This window comes from Cupressus sempervirens, chromosome 3 (assembly GCF_028749045.1).
Source record: "Cupressus sempervirens isolate cs-2001-9-10 chromosome 3, ASM2874904v1, whole genome shotgun sequence".
Classification (NCBI taxonomy): Eukaryota; Viridiplantae; Streptophyta; class Pinopsida; order Cupressales; family Cupressaceae; genus Cupressus; species Cupressus sempervirens.
In genome coordinates this window covers 712,305,431-712,308,455 of record NC_143120.1, presented here as the reverse complement: position 1 = coordinate 712,308,455, position 3,025 = coordinate 712,305,431, and positions in this window count along the sequence as shown.

Below are 3,025 nucleotides of genomic sequence, written 5' to 3'. Positions count from 1 at the left end.
CTTTGATTAAGAGGAATTTAAATTTATTTTGTGTCACCATTTTTGAAGAGTAAATTAATTGTTTGCTTCATTTTTCTATTACTTACCTTAGTTTTACTTGTTTAGACTTCCTCATTGTTGAGCTAGGTATATTTCATGTCAAGAAAGATTCTAGGGAAGTTTAACAGCTTTGTGGTAGGCTAGTAAAGAACTCCTACAATAATCTCACCATTTTATGTGCTTGAGTAGGTTCTAGAACTCTTGTTAGCATGGTCAACATTTTTAGAACATTTTGGTTTTCTGGTAATTTATTTATGGTCTCTTTGGCTTATTAGGATCATAAATCTTGATAGACATAGCTTTATAGGGACTTTTGTTTTGCTTTCAAAAATAAAAGCTCAAAGCACTTTGTTTTCCTTTTTAGGGAACTTGTGATTAGAGATAATGTATGACTGTATAAATTTTAGTTTGCATGCAGAGAGTTTGTCAGCATTGGTGCTCTACTTTTTTTTTGGTTTTCTTTTTTAAGACTCTTACATAAAGTAAAAAAATCAATAATTTTATTTATTCATATTTTTAGGAGGTTATTTTTATTGAAATTAAAGCTATTATACATGTAAATAATTCGTTGGTTTCATTAGTGCCTTGTCACTTAAAGCAAAATGATTAAATTTTTATTTAAAAGAAAAATAGCTGGATTATTTTGAAAATAATTATTAAAATGCTAATTATTCTGCTAAATCAACCATTCAGTTGTAAAGAATTGCAAGACAACTAAATTGATTATGATCATTTGTTTTATTGTTGTTATTGTTTTATAAGTGTTATTTCACTTCATAACATTATTATTTTTCAATCAAGCGCTCAACCATTGGACTATTAGATGAAAGCCCCTATCAACGGATCCCTTGATCAATTTTAACCTATATACACTATAATTATAGTTTTGTTTCAAAAATGCAACCCCCAACCTAAGAATTTACAAGACTTCCTAGTATGTCTACCCTCATTGAAACCTCCTTTTATTCTTCACTCTATTTTGCACAATTGTCCATGGACATTTTTTCATTTTTTTATGATTCATAGATTTGAAATAAAAGAGAGGTTAAAATTTATTCAAATAACAAGAAATACATAGCAATGGAAACAAACAGTCCTATCAAGATCTACAAAGAGGTATGTAGATGCTTACATATATGCCTCAATGATAAATTCTTGCATATGCCAAAATAAAAGACCAAAACCAAAATTAAATCGTCTAAGAAAAAACCTCATGTATGTAGATGCTAACATATGTGTCAATGGTGAATTCTTGTAGGAATGTAATTCTCCTCTTTGATTGTCAAACTCCACTGTGAAACTAGATCTATGAGGAAGAATGCATGATGGTTGTTGAATATATTGAATGCTTGAATGAAGAATGCATTGCTTTCCTTCTTAAGAACCCCTTGAATACACCTTAAAACATTGATAATGGATATCTTGCATGTATATATGATATGCCAAATTAGGAGAGAAGGCATCCTTGTTAGGATTTAACCATAGATAGAAATAATAATTACATGCAAATATAAACAATATCAAAAAATAATAGATCACACAGAAGAGAACACAAGACACCAATATTTAACATGGTTCACCCAATCCCTAGGCTACATCCACCAAACAGCAAGTCCAATATTATTACAATCCAATGATTACAACCTGGTTACAATCTTCAATCCCTTACAGCTCAATACTGCCACAAGAACCAATTTTTGTATCACACCTTATGAAACAATCCCAAACCCTAAGCCCTTTTATACAAGTATTTTTCCTACTTTAGGGATAAAACTAGTTATAACATGTCTACCATAAATTGGTGAATATAACCAATATCCAATTGGCGAATAGTAACCGACCATTGGTGAATAGTAGCCCAAAAAAAAAAACCCTAAGCCTGAAACCCCAAAGAATTTATGAAGTATATATAGTACTTCCCTGATCAATCACCACAAACTAATAATCCTTTTATAGCAATTTTAGAGAAACCCCAAGAAGAGTCAACTTTAGAGAGAGAGAGAGAGAGAGAGAGAGAGAGAGAGAGAGAGAGATTTAACATAGAGGGCCCTAAGTTACTTCGAGAAAACACATTGGTAATGGAAGAACTCAACCCTTACGCCATATAAGGGATGACCTTGTCCCTGACCTCGAGGTGATGGGGCCAAAAAATTGGCTCCAAGCCCAAGAACCACTCTAGGAATAGAGAAAAATATGATATATGCAAGGGAAATAATAAAAAATGCATTTAAAGTGTGATTTATGTGAGGGAGAATAAAAGAGAAGCCAAGAATAAAGGATGGTGCCAATGTAGAGTTTTTAGAAAGGTTGGAAGAAGAAAAAAGACCTTGATTTAAGTAAATTAATGCCAAAGGAAAGGTCCTAATGTACCAAACCACACAAAGGAAGACTAAAAGGCCTCAAATGAAAGTGCTTCTATTTTTCAACAGTACAGATAGAAGGTGTACACAACATTATTCCCTATATTTTTTGTCATGTCATACTTATAATTAGACTTGAGGAGCTAGACGTCAATCTAAATTATGCAATACTAGCTTGGCAAGAGCTCTTTCATGTTTACCTGATGATTAAGGACTATTCTATGTTTTCTTTTTCCATTGTGATTTCACTCTTTACATATCAAAATATTTCCAATTTAATTTTTACGTTAAGTGATATTGAGTTCTTCTATGCAAATAACACAAATCAATTGGGTTTTTGGATCCTTTTTTTAATTAAGTGGAAGCATTAGCTTGCATGTGCTCCTATATTTAGTTTTGTTTGATATCCTGTGACATTGAACTGTGGTTTTAATTACCTAGTATATATTGGATAATAAAATCAAGTGGATGCAAACCTTTCAAGTCCTCATCCTTTCCCTCTATTAGTGGTCTTTTGATATTCCCTTTTGTGGAGTCTTTCAAATTCAAAACCATGAGGATAGTGTAACAATCATTTTTTTCTTGTTGCTACAATAAGTTGTTGTAAATGTAATTGGACAAATGAA